General features: G+C 44.3%; 1 long non-coding RNA gene across 6 annotated transcripts; it reads right to left on the bottom strand.

Annotated features, from left to right (window-relative positions):
* Positions 1 to 2323: 2323 nt before the first annotated feature.
* On the bottom strand, positions 2324 to 20439 carry LOC137888666 (uncharacterized). 6 transcript variants are annotated; one of them, XR_011105178.1, is made up of 10 exons: positions 20207 to 20439; positions 18757 to 18804; positions 18357 to 18478; positions 17912 to 18182; positions 12767 to 12860; positions 11318 to 11365; positions 10473 to 11039; positions 4881 to 4974; positions 3711 to 3740; positions 2324 to 3212 (listed from the first exon to the last, which is right to left on the bottom strand). It is a non-coding gene; the product is annotated as an uncharacterized lncRNA (long non-coding RNA). The 6 variants fall into 6 exon arrangements; XR_011105176.1 differs by having other exon boundaries at positions 10473 to 10743; positions 10918 to 11039; positions 17912 to 18478; XR_011105177.1 differs by having other exon boundaries at positions 2325 to 3212; positions 12767 to 12856; positions 17912 to 18478; positions 20207 to 20438.
* Between the last annotated feature and the right edge of the window lie 1512 nt (positions 20440 to 21951).

Below are 21951 nucleotides of genomic sequence, written 5' to 3' on the forward strand. Positions count from 1 at the left end.
ATCCTCCACAGTCCTCTCCATCAGTAGCTGAGCTGCTGTTTGGATTGTTTGGGGGAAAATATGCACATTTGCTCTTAACAGGGAGACTCACAGCACAGCTGTATCAATTTCATCTCCAGCCATGGAAGCAGCATTAAACGGCTAGCGTAGCTGTTCACTCTGTCAACACAACAGTAACGTTAGCTCGCTAGCTAAACAGAACTGGCGGTGGTTTAAGTGAAACCAGGCAGACATTCTGTCTGAAGGAGGCTGTAGCTGTAGTGGGCGATTTTACTTCCAATAGCCACAACAAGTGGCAAAAACGAGCCCATTCCAAACTCACAAGGCAAAGATCTATGATTTATCTGAAGTGAACAGTATTTTTCACGACAGAAGACTTAAAAGACACACAGTCCCAAACTGGGCTACGTTTGATGTCGACAACTATTTTTATTTGCAAATTAAAATTATATTTCAAAGTGGCCAAACATCTGAGCGCATGAGTGTGCACACAAACAGACTGCATTCAAGAACGTCTGACTGGAAATAGATGAGCCTTGATCTAAATAGTCCTCAGACCAAACAGGAAGTGTTTTATAAAAGGCCTCATGGCGGAGCTCTCCCATCAACAAACATGTGTTCTCTTGTTCATGGACCAACTTCCCACCAAATGTCATTGAAGTGTGATTTGTAGTGTTTGAGGAGAACAGCCTGCATGTCTTCATGCGATGTGTTCAGTTTATGGGAGCAGCTCTGTGTCCTGTTTGATCTGGAGAGACCGTTTAATAGACGGAGACCTGCTGACTTCATTCTGTAGTAGAAGTGAAATTGAAGCCGACATGGTTTCTTATTCATCTCGTCTACATATTATTTATTGAGGTTTGGTCAAATATAGTTTACACTTGTCTTTACAAATATTGAGGCTTTTATTAAACGCTGGTGATGAGTTATTGTTCTGATGAAAATAATCTGTCGACATCGACACAAAAACACCTTTTATTTTGAACCGTATCGTGTTCCCACATTTCAAATGTATGACAGCGGTGATGAAGTTATTCATAATTATCAAAACTTCATGAACTGATTCAGAGTTACATATTTTATGTAGATTAAAAGTCATCAGTTTGGCTCTTTGCATGAAGAGGTTCTCGATATGATAACTGAGACAAAAGCATAAAATATGTGATAAAAACACAAATATGCATACATAACATGTAAATATTAGGGGTGCAGCAGATCACAAACCTCACGGTTCGGATCATTTTTCGGATCAGCAAAGAAAAGGGGAGGAGTCAAATATAACTTTGCTTTCCATTTATTAATCAAAGAACTTCAAGAACACTTCAAGAAAGAACTTTGGGCTTTAGTCTTACATACAGACAAACATATTGAAGACGTCCAAAATGAAACAAAACGAAAGAAACAAAACATTCAAGAATACTCAATCGTGTTACGTTTAAGTGCGACATGAGGAATGTTGAGACCCTCGTCCTTTGATCAACACTGAAGTAAAGAAACAGCCAGTGAGCAGCTTACACTGTTTACACTGAAGTGAACCGTGAGGAAACAACTTGGCTCTACGTTTACTTCCTGTCAGGTGACGTCATTCAGCTCGCCGTGACTTTAACCGCTAAACGCTTCACGCTCCGTTGGCGTGAACACAGCGCTGCTTTACTGTTCACCGACGCTCTGCATTGATATTCGGGGACTTGCTACTTGAAAAGGAAGAGCAGCAGTGAAACTTTATTACACACTATGATGATTAAAGTGTAAAAACTATGATCTATCTAAGATGTTGATGTTGGATGTTTAAATATCGCCATATTAAAAGTAGTCCCTCAACTATAAAGTACTTGAACTTTTATATTTTTGATGTAAATATGATCTGATAATTATGTCTTCCTACAGTATGTGTGTATATAGTGAAGCATGAACGGACCCCGCCCCGGGGAAAGCGGGACAGGCGTGCGCACCTGACACGGTGGTAACTCCATCGGCTGTCCCACCTGCGAGGACATACGTTCCTCCTGGAGGTGTCAAGACAATACCTCCGGCCTTTTATCTCACCCCGTAGCTGAATTGTTAGGATTTCGGATTAATTGTCTTCACGAGAATCTTGTACGGCTACGCCCTCGGCGTTCTCGTTAGGATGCAACCCTAGCACCCAGTATGGATAGTTATGTAGAACGTCTGTACTTTACTATCGCCTATTTTGAACATTCTCACCATTTATGACCAATTCTGCCAAGTCTTCACCCAGGGAACTTACCTTAAGCTCCTCTGGTAGAGTCTGTCGTCACCTCTGTATCACACGGATGAGGGACAGGGAAGAGGCTCAAATTGTTCTAAGAAACCAGTCTCTAGTTTAGGTCCAGTTACTTACAAATGGTAAGGCTGTAGTTTTATTAAAGCTATTCACACAAAAATCACATACAACAATTTCAATGCAATGAAACAGTCACTGTGGTCCTAAAAAATAAATGCGAAATGTAACCCTTTAAACCGGGGTCTCTAACTTCTTGTGAAGAAAAGTTTCCCGTCTCTAGCGATGGGGGAGAAAGAGCGTATTTTCTCAAAGTTTTCCTGCCTCTTTTATGCTCCTCTGAGGTTAGTACCTCCTCTAATCACATGCGTCACAATACAGGAAACATCTTGGAGCAGAGTCAGCAACAGAATACAACTGGTTGTAACTAGTTTGGTCCAGATTGAACCAAAGCACGAGGCTCAAGTGACCTTGTTACTTTAAAGTGTCAAGGCAGGCTAAATGTTTCTATTACTTCTATCATGAAATAAAAACAGTTTATGTTAAATCACATCTAATATGAAATAAAACAGTTTATGTTGAATCACATCTAATATGAAATAAAACAGTTTATGTTAAATCACATCTAATATGAAATAAAACAGTTTATGTTGAATCACATCTAATATGAAATAAAACAGTTTATATATTGTGACGATTATAAAAAGTGGACAAAATATATCTTTTGATGATTTTACTTTTATGCTTTCATATCTTTCCACGATCTCTTAACAATAGTTATATATAAGGAGTCTCTGTTTGGTTCTGTCTTCACTACACTCCAGATGGTTCTTTGACACCTCAGTACCATGATTACCTCTTTGGGCTGGACCAGTGCAGGCCGTCTGTCCCTGAGAGCATTGTTGTCAGTTTTTTAATGTCACTTTCTCCCAAAATCACCTTGAGTCTCGCAGGCGTCAAAGCAGCCGGTCTGAGAAGAGATCGCCAGCAATTAGTACGGTTCAACATGCGAGGCAAATCCCCTCTAGGAGTACCGTTGACCAATTTCTGATTGGGCCGTCTACTTCCCTGAAGCAGGAGAATATGAGGGAGAATCAGCTGTAGGGCTGTTGTATTAGAATAGTTTTGTTTTGTTTTGTTTAAACGCTCCCAGGTGGTGAAGATGGTAACACTCGCTCTCCTGCGAGCCCAAGTGCTGCACGCCCTGCCCCACAAGCAGTGAAAAGTCCAGTCACCACCGGATCACAGGTTCTGACCCAGCTTGGCTGTCAGAGGGGAAATACTCCCCCTGGCTGTACAAGACTGATCTTGGTATGTAAGTAAGTAAGTAAACACATAAATAATAAACAGACAGATTAGATACAGTACATAGAGAATGAATAGGGGATTATTTAGGAATGTTCTTACAATGACATACAGCCACATTACTGCCTTGTCAATAGCACTGTATTCTAGGAGTATAACTTACCTTTGGTAGTCCAATGAGTTATGTCCAGGCCTGACGTCACCACCACCAGTCAGGGGGGAAAAATCAAAGAAAATTTAAAAACACATTAATATTAAACATTGTCTTTTCAGTGTTAAGCTGGCCTTGTGTACGGTTTAACTGCATCACTACCTCACCCGGTAACGGTTTGTGTAAGGACCGAGTGAGAAGACTTAGCAGCAGTTGACACAAACACGCTTACCTTAACGTTAGCCACCGTGACTTATACATGCGGCGCTTTCTCCAACATAAACACGAAGGCAGCCCCGTCACTGAGCCTTCACGTCTCCGTGAGGTTCCGGGGTAGTCCAACAAGTGTGACCGCGCGGACCCTGTAATTAGCTTCTTGGTAACGAGCTAATGTACGCCTCACCAGCTCAATATCTCTGCGCTAATGTGCTAATAAGCGACACAACATACCTCCGCGCATGCACGAGAGAGGCATTGTGTTTACATTGGAAACCACGCAGGTGGCGGCAGTAAAGTCAGGCTTTCTGAAGCAGCGAAGACACAATTTCACCTAACGTTACCACATCACCTTGAGGTTCTGGTGTCGTCCAAGAAAGTGTGACCGCGCGGACCCTGTAATTAGCTTCTTGGTAACGAGCTAATGTAAGCCTTACCAGCTCAATATCTCTGTGCTAATGTGCTAATAAGCAGCTACACCGGTACACAACATGCATACACAACTTTCAGTTAGAGCATTGAAGCACGACAGTCCCGCCCGCAAACATCTACGGTCTGCTAGCGAGCTACCAGCTGGTCTGATGTTTAACCGTAGGTCAGGCTGCAGGCCCGCTAGCGATATGCTAACTAGCATAGCAGCAGAGCACTAACGTTATAGACATTTTAATAGCTACTTGCCGGCGAAAGTATCTCTAGTCTATTACTGTAACTAGAAGTCGAACACATCGGTGGATTAAAAATAAAGCTATAACGCATTTTTCACAAAACGAGCGAAATGAATCTTAACTGTTAATATGAAACGCGCTAACATTAGCACGACAATAGCTGGTTTAGTTCAGTCACTTTACTAAATACTTAACTAGTAACTTAATACTCAACAAAATGTAACCGATTCAGGTGAATCATTTTACATCTAACATACTATATTATTTGTACAGACAAAATACAATTTAGCACTAAACTTACCTTCTATCCGAGTCACCTCAACAAGGGAAAATGTGTGACGTCATGACGTATGTCTCGCCAAACAGTGCCTTTGTGACGTCACTTCAGCAGCTTCCTAGATCAAAGCCATCAAAGATCAAAGGCATTTGAAAAGTCTAAGCCTATAGGGTGAACAGAATCCATTATCCAGAGATATTTTTACATTATGAATACAACAACTAAAAGACAAGAAATGGCCTCACAATCAAAAGATACTAATGATGACAGTTTTCAAATAGAAAACGGTCTAGTTCTGTCTGGTAAATTCGGTCAGTATCGGATCGAAGAGTTTCTGGGAGAGGGTGTTTTTGGGAGAGTGGCCATGTGCCTAAACTTAGAAAACAAGCAGAAGCTGGCAGTGAAGTTTGTGCAGAAGGACCTGTACTTGAATGGCAAATATGAAGTGTCAATGCTTAATAAACTTAGTAAGCTTGACGAAGACAAGAATAACTTGGTCAAGTTAATCGAACATTTTGAGTACAAGGGACACATTTGTCTGGCATTTGAAGTGCTGGACATGACCCTGGATTCATTAATGAAAAGCAGATACTGGAGGCCACTGTGTTTTTCAGAGATTAGAATAATCACACAACAGATGCTGGTGGCTTTAAATGCCCTCAGTAGCATAGGTTTGGCACATACAGACATCAAGCCAGACAACATAATGCTGGTAAATCATGACTTACATCCCTTCAAGACAAAACTGATTGACTTTGGTAATGCCTTTGAGATTTCAAAGCTACAGCCTGGCAAACGTATTCAGCCCCTTCCTTACAGGGCCCCTGAGGTCGCCTTGGGCACCCAACTAAATGAGGCTGTAGATATGTGGTCCCTCGGCTGCATTTTGGCCTACATGTGCCTGGGCTGGCACCTGTATCTAACAGGCTGTCCATATGAGCACATGAGACTCATCAGGAAGCTGCAAGGTCAGCCCGCTGATCACCTGCTGGATTCTGGAATTAAAACCAAGAATTTTTATACCAAGAAGAAAAAAAACTGGTGGCAGAAGAAAGAAATGTGGAGGCCGTACACACGAGATGAATACCAGAAAAAAACAGGCGCCAAGTCCCGACACACCAAAATACGTGCCAAAAAATTCACCAGTCTCGATGATGTGATAAAGAAACACCCAGAAAGGAATGATGTCATTAACTCATCAGCCTTTTTAAGTCTCCTCAAACAGATGCTTCATGTGGATCCTGAAAAAAGAATCAGCCCCAGCGAAGCTTTAAAGCACCCTTTCATCACAATGAAACAATCTAGGGACACTAATGATGACCAAGAAGCCACAGCTGATAGAAATGCTGATGGCGCCAAAGACGACCAACAAGCCACAGCTGATAGTAATGCTGATGGCGCCAAAGACAACCAACAAGCCACAGCTGATAGTAATGCTGATGGCACCAAAGACGAGAAACAAGCCACAGCTGATAGTAATGCTGATGGCGCCAAAGACGACCAACAAGCCACAGCTGATAGTAATGCTGATGGCACCAAAGACGACCAACAAGCCACTGATGATGACCGTTTTGAAATGGATAACGGTCAAGTTCTGTGTGGTACATTCGGTCAGTATCGGATAGAAGAGTTTCTGGGGGAGGGTGTTTTTGGGGAAGTGGCCACGTGCCTAAACTTAGAAACCAAGCAGAAGCTGGCAGTGAAGTTTGTGCCGAAGGACCTGTTATTGGATGCCAACTATGAAGTGTCAATGCTTAATAAACTTAGTAAGCTTGACGAAGACAAGAATAACTTGGTTAAGTTAATCCAGCATTTTGAGTACAAGACACACATTTGTCTGGCATTTGAAGTGCTGGACATGACCCTAAAGACATTCATGGCAAACAGATTAAAAAAGCCACTGTGTTTTTCAGAGATTAGAATAATCACACAACAGATGCTGGTGGCTTTAAATGCCCTCAGTAGCATAGGTTTGGCACATACAGACATCAAGCCAGACAACATAATGCTGGTAAATCATGACTTACATCCCTTCAAGATAAAACTGATTGACTTTGGTAATGCCTTTGAGATTTCAAAGCTACAGCCTGGCATCCGTATTCAGCCCCTTCCTTACAGGGCCCCTGAGGTCGCCTTGGGCACCCAACTAAATGAGGCTGTAGATATGTGGTCCCTCGGCTGCATTTTGGCCTACATGTGCCTGGGCTATCACCTGTATCAACCAAGCTGTCCATATGAGCACATGAAACTCATCAGGAAGCTGCAAGGTCAGCCCGCTGATCACATGCTGGATTCTGGGATTAATACCAAGAATTTTTATACCAAGAAGAAAAAAAACTGGTGGCAGAAGAAAGAAATGTGGAGGCCGTACACACGAGATGAATACCAGGAACAAACAGGCGCCATGTTCCGACGCAAAATACGTGCCAAAAAATTCACAAGTCTCGATGATGTGATAAAGAAACACCCAGAAAGGAATGATGTCATTAACTCATCAGCCTTTTTAAGTCTCCTCAAACAGATGCTTCATGTGGATCCTGAAAAAAGAATCAGCCCCAGCAAAGCTTTAAAGCATCCTTTCATCACAATGAAACAATCTAGGGACACTAATGATGACCAAGAAGCCACAGCTGATAGAAATGTTGATGGCGCCAAAGACGACTAACAAGCCACAGCTGATAGTAATGCTGATGGCGCCAAAGACAACCAACAAGCCACAGCTGATAGTAATGCTGATGGCGCCAAAGACGACCAACAAGCCACAGCTGATAGAAATGCTGATGGCGCCAAAGACGACCAACAAGCCACAGCTGATAGTAATGCTGATGGCGCCAAAGACAACCAACAAGCCACAGCTGATAGAAATGCTGATAGCGCCAAAGACGACCAACAAGCCACAGCTGATAGTAATGCTGATGGCACCAAAGACGAGCAACAAGCCACAGCTGATAGTAATGCTGATGGCGCCAAAGACAACCAACAAGCCACAGCTGATAGAAATGCTGATGGCGCCAAAGACAACCAACAAGCCACAGCTGATAGAAATGCTGATGGCGCCAAAGACAACCAACAAGCCACAGCTGATAGTAATTCTGATGGCGCCAAAGACAACCAACAAGCCACAGCTGATAGTAATGCTGATGGCGCCAAAGACGAGCAAAAAGCCACAGCTGATAGTAATGCTGATGGCGCCAAAGACGAGCAACAAGCCACAGCTGATAGTAATGCTGATGGCGCCAAAGACGAACCACCAGCCACTGCAGCTGGGACTTATGAGAACCCACCAGGTGCAAATGATGCAGCTGACTCTGTTACTCATAATTCAGATGGTGACAACACCAGCAGTGATGGAGCAACCAAACAGTCCGTTAAAACCAAAAGTCGGTTTAAGTCCATCAAGAGGGTCTTCTCCAGGATGTTTAGGTTTCTATGTTGCTGCAGAGTTGATGTTATTGAGTGATGACACATGTCATCATTCATCATGCAGCACTGTTACCGGGGTGACTCACTGTGGCTAAGTGGACAGCAGGTTTTGCTCCTGTAGCTGTGCTACGTGTGTGTATGACTGTGATAGAATCTGATTGGCAGGTGTCTGCAATCAGTGTGGTGAGTGATGACAAGTAGTGTGAAAGCACTTTGAGTGACCACACACGGCTAGAAGGCGAAGGTTGGTCCTGAGCCTCTGTCACTTTGTGTGTCCACTACTCTGGTGACAGGATAAGGGTTTCTCCGGTGTGCTCCGGTTTCTCCCACAATAATTGAAGGTGAACTTCTCTTTAAAAAAAAACTCGTGGTCCACACACAGCCAGAAGGCGAAGGTCAGTCCTGAGCCTCTCTCATTTTGTGTGTGTACTACTCTGGTGGCAGGATCAGGGTTTCTCTGGTTTCTCCCACAATAATTGAAGGTGAACTTCTCTTTCAAAAAAAACAACCTGTAATATGGGTTTCATCTTGAATCCAACAAGGAGCTCCAGTCCTGCATCACATCCGGGTCTGCTCCTCCGCCCTTCATCATAGAGGGGTCGAGGCCAGTGGAGCAGGAGGTTACAGATGTGGAGCAGGACTCGAGCTCTCAGAGCCACCTCAATGGTCCACACACAGCTAGAAGGCGAAGGTTGGTCCCGAGCCTCTGTCACTTTGTGTGTCCACTACTCTGGTGACAGGATAAGGGTTTCTCCGGTGTGCTCCGGTTTCTCCCACAATAATTGAAGGTGAACTTCTCTTTAAAAAAAAACTCGTGGTCCACACACAGCCAGAAGGCGAAGGTCAGTCCTGAGCCTCTCTCATTTTGTGTGTGTACTACTCTGGTGGCAGGATCAGGGTTTCTCTGGTTTCTCCCACAATAATTGAAGGTGAACTTCTCTTTCAAAAAAAACAACCTGTAATATGGGTTTCATCTTGAATCCAACAAGGAGCTCCAGTCCTGCATCACATCCGGGTCTGCTCCTCCGCCCTTCATCATAGAGGGGTCGAGGCCAGTGGAGCAGGAGGTTACAGATGTGGAGCAGGACTCGAGCTCTCAGAGCCACCTCAATGGTCCACACACAGCTAGAAGGCGAAGGTTGGTCCCGAGCCTCTCTCACTTTGTGTGTCCACTACTCTGGTGGCAGGATCAGGGTTTCTCTGGTTTCTCCCACAATAATTGAAGGTGAACTTCTCCTTAAAAAAAAACTTGTGGTCCACACACAGCCAGAAGGCGAAGGTTGGTCCTGAGCCTCTCTCACTTTGTGTGTGTACTACTCTGGTGGCAGGATCAGGGTTTCTCTGGTTTCTCCCACAATAACTGAAGGTGAACTTCTCTTTAAAAAAAAACAACTGGTGGTCCACACACAACTAGAAGGCGAAGGTTGGTCCTGAGCCTCTCTCACTTTGTGAAAAAGACATTTTGTAGATCTCCAACAACTACTTCCTTTCTCCGTTCTCTAAACTGGCTCCCTGTAAGAGCTCATCCAGTTTAAGACTCTGATGTTGGCCTACAGGGCAGTGAAAGGAACAGCTCCTTCCCATCTCCAGGCCATGGTCAAGCCTTACACCCCGCCCGACCACTTCTCTCTGCTGCCTCGGGGCGATCGGTCGCCACGTCGCTCAGAGGTCCCGGCAGCCGCTCGACCCGGTCACGGCTGTTTTCTGTCCTGGCCCCAGAACGGTGGAATGAACTTCCCACTGACGTCAGGACAGCGGAGTCGCTGCCCATCTTTCATCAGGCTGAAGACCCACCTCTTCAGGAAGTGCTACCCTGAGCCTTCCACTCAGCACTTATTGTAGTCATACTAGCTTGTTGCACTTATTGTATTCGAATTACTTATAGCACTAACTGTTTTTCTTGTTCCTGCACTGTACTTTGGCTCTGCGTTATGCTCTGCTTCATGCTCTTAGATGCTTGTTTGGAAAAGGAAATGTACTTATGATTTCTGGTGACTAGTAGTTCTTTTGATTACCAATGTTGATGCACTTATTGTAAGTCGCTTTGGATAAAAGCGTCTGCTAAATGACTGTAATGTAATGTAATGTAATGATTTGATCATTTGGATCCTCATATTCAAATAGTTCACAGTGTAAACCCTCCAGAGAGTATTAGACAGGTTTTAGTTTGACATCCTCTCATGTGCTGCTCACCAGGTGCAGACTTTGGCCCCGCTACCGGAGACCGTCCCCAGAAGAGGAGGCGGAGCTCCGGGGCCCGTCGTCCTAAAGCTGCCGAGACTCCAGAGGCGTTGAACCGGGTCCCCTCTCCTCAGCCCTGCACCACAGCTCTCGACGTTCCCGTGTGTGTTTTCTCCCGGAGCCTCGGGTCACCATCCTGCCTGCAGACCTGCCGGTTGCCTCCGGTCAGGAAGATGAGGAGCGCTTTCAGGACACACTCCCGCCAAAGATGAACGCCCCCAGTCTAGGAAAACATCATCTTGATTCATGTTATTTTCACTAATCTCTGAAAACAGACGTCCTTACTCTCACCGCTGAACTCCTTTGAACTTACGCTATATTTGACAAAAGACAGAAATGCGTTACGTCAGAGTTTCATATAAAAAAAGGATGTGAGCTCAATGGAGTAGCTTCAAACCAGCCCTGCTAGAAACTCAAGGACTCCTTTGATGAATCAGATCTGCCTGGTCCACAGCGTCCATGATGCTAGCGGTCTTCTGGCGAGTCGCTGCTCCTTTGGCACGGATGACTGATTAGCTTCTATAGACAGGATAACAGGCCATTTATAGTCTCCCTGCCAGTCAACACCATGATTCCTTCAAGTGTTCATTTCACTTCAGGTTGATAGCAGACCACCTCAAGGTGTCACTCAGAGAGAACCAGGATATTCTGATGTAGCATTTCAAAATAAAAGCCCTTCAAAATCTCATTCATGAGACAAATTTGTCTAATTTCCGATTTGATATTAGAGGAAACATAGTTACATCATTTCACTTCAGGTGTTACTGTCGTCCCCCCTCCCCAGGAGTATAACTTACCTTTGGTAGTCCAATGAATGATGTCCAGGCCTGACAGGTCACCACCACCTGTCAGGGGGGGGGAAATCAAAGAAAATTTAAAAAAAACACATTAATATTAAGGAGGAGAGGACTTTGTCTTTTCAGTGTTAATCTTGAGTTGTGTTTGCTGCTGCCTTTGATTGAAACAGATTCAAGGACATTAATCAATTTCTGCATTTTACTGCTACTGTATTTTATTTCTTAAACTGAACTGCAACTATTATTCTGTTTTTAGCTTTTTAGTGTTTCAATGAATGTTCTTAATTGTTGTTAAATCTCCTTTTCTTTTGCATTATGTTTTGATGCCTTTAATGGTTTTATGTGAAGCACTTTGAATTGCTTTGTTGTTGACATGTAATATACAAATAAACGTGCCTTGAGTTGTGTACGGTTTAACTGCATCACTATCTCACCCGGTAACGGTTTGTGTAAGGACCGAGTGAGAAGACTTAGCAGCAGTTGACACAAACACGCTTACCTTAACGTTAGCCACCGTGACTTATACATGCGGCGCTTTCTCCAACATAAACACGAAGGCAGCCCCGTCACTGAGCCTTCACGTCGCCGTGAGGTTCCGGGGTAGTCCAACAAGTGTGACCGCGCGGACCCTGTAATTAGCTTCTTGGTAACGAGCTAATGTACGCCTCACCAGCTCAATATCTCTGCGCTAATGTGCTAATAAGCGACACAACATACCTCCGCGCATGCACGAGAGAGGCATTGTGTTTACATTGGAAACCACGCAGGTGGCGGCAGTAAAGTCAGGCTTTCTGAAGCAGCGAAGACACAATTTCACCTAACGTTACCACATCACCTTGAGGTTCTGGTGTCGTCCAAGAAAGTGTGACCGCGCGGACCCTGTAATTAGCTTCTTGGTAACGAGCTAATGTAAGCCTTACCAGCTCAATATCTCTGCGCTAATGTGCTAATAAGCAGCTACACCGGTACACAACATGCATACACAACTTTCAGTTAGAGCATTGAAGCACGACAGTCCCGCCCGCAAACATCTACGGTCTGCTAGCGAGCTACCAGCTGGTCTGATGTTTAACCGTAGGTCAGGCTGCAGGCCCGCTAGCGATATGCTAACTAGCATAGCAGCAGAGCACTAACGTTATAGACATTTTAATAGCTACTTGCCGGCGAAAGTATCTCTAGTCTATTACTGTAACTAGAAGTCGAACACATCGGTGGATTAAAAATAAAGCTATAACGCATTTTTCACAAAACGAGCGAAATGAATCTTAACTGTTAATATAAAACGCGCTAACATTAGCACGACAATAGCTGGTTTAGTTCAGTCACTTTACTAAATACTTAACTAGTAACTTAATACTTAACAAAATGTAACCGATTCAGGTGAATCATTTTACATCTAACATACTATATTATTTGTACAGACAAAATACAATTTAGCACTAAACTTACCTTCTATCCGAGTCACCTCAACAAGGGAAAATGTGTGACGTCATGACGTATGTCTCGCCAAACAGTGCCTTTGTGACGTCACTTCAGCAGCTTCCTAGATCAAAGCCATCAAAGATCAAAGGCATTTGAAAAGTCTAAGCCTATAGGGTGAACAGAATCCATTATCCAGAGATATTTTTACATTATGAATACAACAACTAAAAGACAAGAAATGGCCTCACAATCAAAAGATACTAATGATGACAGTTTTCAAATAGAAAACGGTCTAGTTCTGTCTGGTAAATTCGGTCAGTATCGGATCGAAGAGTTTCTGGGAGAGGGTGTTTTTGGGAGAGTGGCCATGTGCCTAAACTTAGAAAACAAGCAGAAGCTGGCAGTGAAGTTTGTGCAGAAGGACCTGTACTTGAATGGCAAATATGAAGTGTCAATGCTTAATAAACTTAGTAAGCTTGACGAAGACAAGAATAACTTGGTCAAGTTAATCGAACATTTTGAGTACAAGGGACACATTTGTCTGGCATTTGAAGTGCTGGACATGACCCTGGATTCATTAATGAAAAGCAGATACTGGAGGCCACTGTGTTTTTCAGAGATTAGAATAATCACACAACAGATGCTGGTGGCTTTAAATGCCCTCAGTAGCATAGGTTTGGCACATACAGACATCAAGCCAGACAACATAATGCTGGTAAATCATGACTTACATCCCTTCAAGACAAAACTGATTGACTTTGGTAATGCCTTTGAGATTTCAAAGCTACAGCCTGGCAAACGTATTCAGCCCCTTCCTTACAGGGCCCCTGAGGTCGCCTTGGGCACCCAACTAAATGAGGCTGTAGATATGTGGTCCCTCGGCTGCATTTTGGCCTACATGTGCCTGGGCTGGCACCTGTATCTAACAGGCTGTCCATATGAGCACATGAGACTCATCAGGAAGCTGCAAGGTCAGCCCGCTGATCACCTGCTGGATTCTGGAATTAAAACCAAGAATTTTTATACCAAGAAGAAAAAAAACTGGTGGCAGAAGAAAGAAATGTGGAGGCCGTACACACGAGATGAATACCAGAAAAAAACAGGCGCCAAGTCCCGACACACCAAAATACGTGCCAAAAAATTCACCAGTCTCGATGATGTGATAAAGAAACACCCAGAAAGGAATGATGTCATTAACTCATCAGCCTTTTTAAGTCTCCTCAAACAGATGCTTCATGTGGATCCTGAAAAAAGAATCAGCCCCAGCGAAGCTTTAAAGCACCCTTTCATCACAATGAAACAATCTAGGGACACTAATGATGACCAAGAAGCCACAGCTGATAGAAATGCTGATGGCGCCAAAGACGACCAACAAGCCACAGCTGATAGTAATGCTGATGGCGCCAAAGACAACCAACAAGCCACAGCTGATAGTAATGCTGATGGCACCAAAGACGAGAAACAAGCCACAGCTGATAGTAATGCTGATGGCGCCAAAGACGACCAACAAGCCACAGCTGATAGTAATGCTGATGGCACCAAAGACGACCAACAAGCCACTGATGATGACCGTTTTGAAATGGATAACGGTCAAGTTCTGTGTGGTACATTCGGTCAGTATCGGATAGAAGAGTTTCTGGGGGAGGGTGTTTTTGGGGAAGTGGCCACGTGCCTAAACTTAGAAACCAAGCAGAAGCTGGCAGTGAAGTTTGTGCCGAAGGACCTGTTATTGGATGCCAACTATGAAGTGTCAATGCTTAATAAACTTAGTAAGCTTGACGAAGACAAGAATAACTTGGTTAAGTTAATCCAGCATTTTGAGTACAAGACACACATTTGTCTGGCATTTGAAGTGCTGGACATGACCCTAAAGACATTCATGGCAAACAGATTAAAAAAGCCACTGTGTTTTTCAGAGATTAGAATAATCACACAACAGATGCTGGTGGCTTTAAATGCCCTCAGTAGCATAGGTTTGGCACATACAGACATCAAGCCAGACAACATAATGCTGGTAAATCATGACTTACATCCCTTCAAGATAAAACTGATTGACTTTGGTAATGCCTTTGAGATTTCAAAGCTACAGCCTGGCATCCGTATTCAGCCCCTTCCTTACAGGGCCCCTGAGGTCGCCTTGGGCACCCAACTAAATGAGGCTGTAGATATGTGGTCCCTCGGCTGCATTTTGGCCTACATGTGCCTGGGCTATCACCTGTATCAACCAAGCTGTCCATATGAGCACATGAAACTCATCAGGAAGCTGCAAGGTCAGCCCGCTGATCACATGCTGGATTCTGGGATTAATACCAAGAATTTTTATACCAAGAAGAAAAAAAACTGGTGGCAGAAGAAAGAAATGTGGAGGCCGTACACACGAGATGAATACCAGGAACAAACAGGCGCCATGTTCCGACGCAAAATACGTGCCAAAAAATTCACAAGTCTCGATGATGTGATAAAGAAACACCCAGAAAGGAATGATGTCATTAACTCATCAGCCTTTTTAAGTCTCCTCAAACAGATGCTTCATGTGGATCCTGAAAAAAGAATCAGCCCCAGCAAAGCTTTAAAGCATCCTTTCATCACAATGAAACAATCTAGGGACACTAATGATGACCAAGAAGCCACAGCTGATAGAAATGTTGATGGCGCCAAAGACGACTAACAAGCCACAGCTGATAGTAATGCTGATGGCGCCAAAGACAACCAACAAGCCACAGCTGATAGTAATGCTGATGGCGCCAAAGACGACCAACAAGCCACAGCTGATAGAAATGCTGATGGCGCCAAAGACGACCAACAAGCCACAGCTGATAGTAATGCTGATGGCGCCAAAGACAACCAACAAGCCACAGCTGATAGAAATGCTGATAGCGCCAAAGACGACCAACAAGCCACAGCTGATAGTAATGCTGATGGCACCAAAGACGAGCAACAAGCCACAGCTGATAGTAATGCTGATGGCGCCAAAGACAACCAACAAGCCACAGCTGATAGAAATGCTGATGGCGCCAAAAACAACCAACAAGCCACAGCTGATAGAAATGCTGATGGCGCCAAAGACAACCAACAAGCCACAGCTGATAGTAATTCTGATGGCGCCAAAGACAACCAACAAGCCACAGCTGATAGTAATGCTGATGGCGCCAAAGACGAGCAAAAAGCCACAGCTGATAGTAATGCTGATGGCGCCAAAGACGAGCAACAAGCCACAGCTGATAGTAATGCTGATGGCGCCAAAGACGAACCACCAGCCACTGCAGCTGGGACTTATGAGAACCCACCAGGTGCAAATGATGCAGCTGACTCTGTTACTCATAATTCAGATGGTGACAACACCAGCAGTGATGGAGCAACCAAACAGTCCGTTAAAACCAAAAGTCGGTTTAAGTCCATCAAGAGGGTCTTCTCCAGGATGTTTAGGTTTCTATGTTGCTGCAGAGTTGATGTTATTGAGTGATGACACATGTCATCATTCATCATGCAGCACTGTTACCGGGGTGACTCACTGTGGCTAAGTGGACAGCAGGTTTTGCTCCTGTAGCTGTGCTACGTGTGTGTATGACTGTGATAGAATCTGATTGGCAGGTGTCTGCAATCAGTGTGGTGAGTGATGACAAGTAGTGTGAAAGCACTTTGAGTGACCACACACGGCTAGAAGGCGAAGGTTGGTCCTGAGCCTCTGTCACTTTGTGTGTCCACTACTCTGGTGACAGGATAAGGGTTTCTCCGGTGTGCTCCGGTTTCTCCCACAATAATTGAAGGTGAACTTCTCTTTAAAAAAAAACTCGTGGTCCACACACAGCCAGAAGGCGAAGGTCAGTCCTGAGCCTCTCTCATTTTGTGTGTGTACTACTCTGGTGGCAGGATCAGGGTTTCTCTGGTTTCTCCCACAATAATTGAAGGTGAACTTCTCTTTCAAAAAAAACAACCTGTAATATGGGTTTCATCTTGAATCCAACAAGGAGCTCCAGTCCTGCATCACATCCGGGTCTGCTCCTCCGCCCTTCATCATAGAGGGGTCGAGGCCAGTGGAGCAGGAGGTTACAGATGTGGAGCAGGACTCGAGCTCTCAGAGCCACCTCAATGGTCCACACACAGCTAGAAGGCGAAGGTTGGTCCCGAGCCTCTCTCACTTTGTGTGTCCACTACTCTGGTGGCAGGATCAGGGTTTCTCTGGTTTCTCCCACAATAATTGAAGGTGAACTTCTCCTTAAAAAAAAACTTGTGGTCCACACACAGCCAGAAGGCGAAGGTTGGTCCTGAGCCTCTCTCACTTTGTGTGTGTACTACTCTGGTGGCAGGATCAGGGTTTCTCTGGTTTCTCCCACAATAACTGAAGGTGAACTTCTCTTTAAAAAAAAACAACTGGTAGTCCACACACAACTAGAAGGCGAAGGTTGGTCCTGAGCCTCTCTCACTTTGTGAAAAAGACATTTTGTAGATCTCCAACAACTACTTCCTTTCTCCGTTCTCTAAACTGGCTCCCTGTAAGAGCTCATCCAGTTTAAGACTCTGATGTTGGCCTACAGGGCAGTGAAAGGAACAGCTCCTTCCCATCTCCAGGCCATGGTCAAGCCTTACACCCCGCCCGACCACTTCTCTCTGCTGCCTCGGGGCGATCGGTCGCCACGTCGCTCAGAGGTCCCGGCAGCCGCTCGACCCGGTCACGGCTGTTTTCTGTCCTGGCCCCAGAACGGTGGAATGAACTTCCCACTGACGTCAGGACAGCGGAGTCGCTGCCCATCTTTCATCAGGCTGAAGACCCACCTCTTCAGGAAGTGCTACCCTGAGCCTTCCACTCAGCACTTATTGTAGTCATACTAGCTTGTTGCACTTATTGTATTCGAATTACTTATAGCACTAACTGTTTTTCTTGTTCCTGCACTGTACTTTGGCTCTGCGTTATGCTCTGCTTCATGCTCTTAGATGCTTGTTTGGAAAAGGAAATGTACTTATGATTTCTGGTGACTAGTAGTTCTTTTGATTACCAATGTTGATGCACTTATTGTAAGTCGCTTTGGATAAAAGCGTCTGCTAAATGACTGTAATGTAATGTAATGTAATGATTTGATCATTTGGATCCTCATATTCAAATAGTTCACAGTGTAAACCCTCCAGAGAGTATTAGACAGGTTTTAGTTTGACATCCTCTCATGTGCTGCTCACCAGGTGCAGACTTTGGCCCCGCTACCGGAGACCGTCCCCAGAAGAGGAGGCGGAGCTCCGGGGCCCGTCGTCCTAAAGCTGCCGAGACTCCAGAGGCGTTGAACCGGGTCCCCTCTCCTCAGCCCTGCACCACAGCTCTCGACGTTCCCGTCTGTGTTTTCTCCCGGAGCCTCGGGTCACCATCCTGCCTGCAGACCTGCCGGTTGCCTCCGGTCAGGAAGATGAGGAGCGCTTTCAGGACACACTCCCGCCAAAGATGAACGCCCCCAGTCTAGGAAAACATCATCTTGATTCATGTTATTTTCACTAATCTCTGAAAACAGACGTCCTTACTCTCACCGCTGAACTCCTTTGAACTTACGCTATATTTGACAAAAGACAGAAATGCGTTACGTCAGAGTTTCATATAAAAAAAGGATGTGAGCTCAATGGAGTAGCTTCAAACCAGCCCTGCTAGAAACTCAAGGACTCCTTTGATGAATCAGATCTGCCTGGTCCACAGCGTCCATGATGCTAGCGGTCTTCTGGCGAGTCGCTGCTCCTTTGGCACGGATGACTGATTAGCTTCTATAGACAGGATAACAGGCCATTTATAGTCTCCCTGCCAGTCAACACCATGATTCCTTCAAGTGTTCATTTCACTTCAGGTTGATAGCAGACCACCTCAAGGTGTCACTCAGAGAGAACCAGGATATTCTGATGTAGCATTTCAAAATAAAAGCCCTTCAAAATCTCATTCATGAGACAAATTTGTCTAATTTCCGATTTGATATTAGAGGAAACATAGTTACATCATTTCACTTCAGGTGTTACTGTCGTCCCCCCTCCCCAGGAGTATAACTTACCTTTGGTAGTCCAATGAATGATGTCCAGGCCTGACAGGTCACCACCACCTGTCAGGGGGGGGGAAATCAAAGAAAATTTAAAAAAAACACATTAATATTAAGGAGGAGAGGACTTTGTCTTTTCAGTGTTAATCTTGAGTTGTGTTTGCTGCTGCCTTTGATTGAACCAGATTCAAGGACATTAATCAATTTCTGCATTTTACTGCTACTGTATTTTATTTCTTAAACTGAACTGCAACTATTATTCTGTTTTTAGCTTTTTAGTGTTTCAATGAATGTTCTTAATTGTTGTTAAATCTCCTTTTCTTTTGCATTATGTTTTGATGCCTTTAATGGTTTTATGTGAAGCACTTTGAATTGCTTTGTTGTTGACATGTAATATACAAATAAACGTGCCTTGAGTTGTGTACGGTTTAACTGCATCACTACCTCACCCGGTAACGGTTTGTGTAAGGACCGAGTGAGAAGACTTAGCAGCAGTTGACACAAACACGCTTACCTTAACGTTAGCCACCGTGACTTATACATGCGGCGCTTTCTCCAACATAAACACGAAGGCAGCCCCGTCACTGAGCCTTCACATCTCCGTGAGGTTCCGGGGTAGTCCAACAAGTGTGACCGCGCGGACCCTGTAATTAGCTTCTTGGTAACGAGCTAATGTACGCCTCACCCAGCTCAATATCTCTGCGCTAATGTGCTAATAAGCGACACAACATACCTCCGCGCATGCACGAGAGAGGCATTGTGTTTACATTGGAAACCACGCAGGTGGCGGCAGTAAAGTCAGGCTTTCTGAAGCAGCGAAGACACAATTTCACCTAACGTTACCACATCACCTTGAGGTTCTGGTGTCGTCCAAGAAAGTGTGACCGCGCGGACCCTGTAATTAGCTTCTTGGTAACAAGCTAATGTAAGCCTTACCAGCTCAATATCTCTGCGCTAATGTGCTAATAAGCAGCTACACCGGTACACAACATGCATACACAACTTTCAGTTAGAGCATTGAAGCACGACAGTCCCGCCCGCAAACATCTACGGTCTGCTAGCGAGCTACCAGCTGGTCTGATGTTTAACCGTAAGTCAGGCTGCAGGCCCGCTAGCGATATGCTAACTAGCATAGCAGCAGAGCACTAACGTTATAGACATTTTAATAGCTACTTGCCGGCGAAAGTATCTCTAGTCTATTACTGTAACTAGAAGTCGAACACATCGGTGGATTGAAAATAAAGCTATAACGCATTTTTCACAAAACGAGCGAAATGAATCTTAACTGTTAATTTAAAACGCGCTAACATTAGCACGACAATAGCTGGTTTAGTTCAGTCACTTTACTAAATACTTAACTAGTAACTTAATACTTAACAAAATGTAACCGATTCAGGTGAATCATTTTACATCTAACATACTACATTATTTGTACAGACAAAATACAATTTAGCACTAAACTTACCTTCTATCCGAGTCACCTCAACAAGGGAAAATGTGTGACGTCATGACGTATGTCTCGCCAAACAGTGCCTTTGTGACGTCACTTCAGCAGCTTCCTAGATCAAAGCCATCAAAGATCAAAGGCATTTGAAAAGTCTAAGCCTATAGGGTGAACAGAATCCATTATCCAGAGATATTTTTACATTATGAATACAACAACTAAAAGACAAGAAATGGCCTCACAATCAAAAGATACTAATGATGACAGTTTTCAAATAGAAAACGGTCTAGTTCTGTCTGGTAAATTCGGTCAGTATCGGATCGAAGAGTTTCTGGGAGAGGGTGTTTATGGGAGAGTGGCCATGTGCCTAAACTTAGAAAACAAGCAGAAGCTGGTAGTGAAGTTTGTGCAGAAGGACCTGTACTTGAATGGCAAATATGAAGTGTCAATGCTTAATAAACTTAGTAAACTTGACGAAGACAAGAATAACTTGGTCAAGTTAATCGAACATTTTGAGTACAAGGGACACATTTGTCTGGCATTTGAAGTGCTGGACATGACCCTGGATTCATTAATGAAAAGCAGATACTGGAGGCCACTGTGTTTTTCAGAGATTAGAATAATCACACAACAGATGCTGGTGGCTTTAAATGCCCTCAGTAGCATAGGTTTGGCACATACAGACATCAAGCCAGACAACATAATGCTGGTAAATCATGACTTACATCCCTTCAAGACAAAACTGATTGACTTTGGTAATGCCTTAGAGATTTCAATGCTACAGCCTGGCAAACGTATTCAGCCCCTTCCTTACAGGGCCCCTGAGGTCGCCTTGGGCACCCAACTAAATGAGGCTGTAGATATGTGGTCCCTCGGCTGCATTTTGGCCTACATGTGCCTGGGCTATGACCTGTATCGAACAGACTGTCCATATGAGCACATGAAACTCATCAGGAAGCTGCAAGGTCAGCCCGCTGATCACATGCTGGATTCTGGGATTAAAACCAAGAATTTTTATACCAAGAAGAAAAAAAACTGGTGGCAGAAGAAAGAAATGTGGAGGCCGTACACACGAGATGAATACCAGGAACAAACAGGCGCCAAGTCCCGACACACCAAAATACGTGCCAAAAAATTCACCAGTCTCGATGATGTGATAAAGAAACACCCAGAAAGGAATGATGTCATTAACTCATCAGCCTTTTTAAGTCTCCTCAAACAGATGCTTCATGTGGATCCTGAAAAAAGAATCAGCCCTAGCGAAGCTTTAAAGCACCCTTTCATCACAATGAAACAATCTAGGGACACTAATGATGACCAAGAAGCCACAGCTGATAGAAATGCTGATGGCGCCAAAGACGACCAAGAAGCCACAGCTGATAGTAATGCTGATGGCGCCAAAGACGACCAACAAGCCACAGCTGATAGTAATGCTGATGGCGCCAAAGACGACCAACAAGCCACAGCTGATAGTAATGCTGATGGCACCAAAGACGACCAACAAGCCACTGATGATGACCGTTTTGAAATGGATAATGGTCAAGTTCTGTCTGGTACATTCGGTCAGTATCAGATAGAAGAGTTTCTGGGGGAGGGTGCTTTTGGGGAAGTGGCCACGTGCCTGAACTTAGAAACCAAGCAGAAGCTGGCAGTGAAGTTTGTGCAGAAGGACCTGTTAATGGATGCCAACTATGAAGTGTTGATGCTTAATAAACTTAGAAAGCTTGACGAAGACAAGAATAACTTGGTCAAGTTAATCGAGCATT

This window comes from Cebidichthys violaceus, unplaced genomic scaffold (genome assembly GCF_023349555.1).
Source record: "Cebidichthys violaceus isolate CVI_PGR_0920_01 unplaced genomic scaffold, fCebVio1.0.p SCAF_106, whole genome shotgun sequence".
Classification (NCBI taxonomy): Eukaryota; Metazoa; Chordata; class Actinopteri; order Perciformes; family Stichaeidae; genus Cebidichthys; species Cebidichthys violaceus.